Source organism: Pongo abelii, chromosome 8, assembly GCF_028885655.2.
Source record: "Pongo abelii isolate AG06213 chromosome 8, NHGRI_mPonAbe1-v2.0_pri, whole genome shotgun sequence".
In the NCBI taxonomy this organism is placed as follows: Eukaryota; Metazoa; Chordata; class Mammalia; order Primates; family Hominidae; genus Pongo; species Pongo abelii.
Window position 1 is genome coordinate 107,395,677 of NC_071993.2, and position 689 is coordinate 107,396,365.

Genomic DNA, 689 nt, shown 5'->3' on the forward strand with positions numbered 1-689 from the left:
GAAAGTAGGGATTTTGAGATCACCTTTGTGTGCCTATTGAAATCTCTTCCCTTCTTCGAAACTCAAATTCTACCTTCTTCAGAAAACCTCCCCTAAATAAGCCTACACTATTATAGGCAGTTTGTAGCTATTTAATACTTTATTAAACTGCATTATTTTATTGTCACCTTACTAGGTTGTAAATGTCATTAGGGCAGAAATCATGTTTTGGTTTTTAAAAATTTCCACAATGCCTAGGGTAGTGTCAAGAATAAAATAGGCATTTGGTAAGTAATTGTGTGATGAAAAAGTTGAAAGGAAGAAAAAACCATCAGGCTTCCTGAAGTTTCTAGCCTTTCTAACTTAGACAGAGAATACACTAGATGGTAGGACTGCATCCCCACATTCTCAAATCAGAGGGTGGAGGTTCACCTGCACCTGGTGTATTTTTTTCTGAAAAAAACAAAACAAACAAAAAAATGCTATCCTGAATGCAAATTCAGTCTCAAAGTGCTACAGAGGACAACCAGGAAAGCACAGTCCAGAAAGGATCTCTTTTGGGGACCCGGCTGTGTGTGTGTGTGTGTGTGTGTTGTGTGTGTGTGTCTGTGTGTAAGTGTGCATAGGTGGGGAAAGGTTGTGGTGTGATGGGAGGGGATAGGCAAGAGAGAGGAAAGAGACTCCATGCAGTGTTTATGTGGAGGGGATTT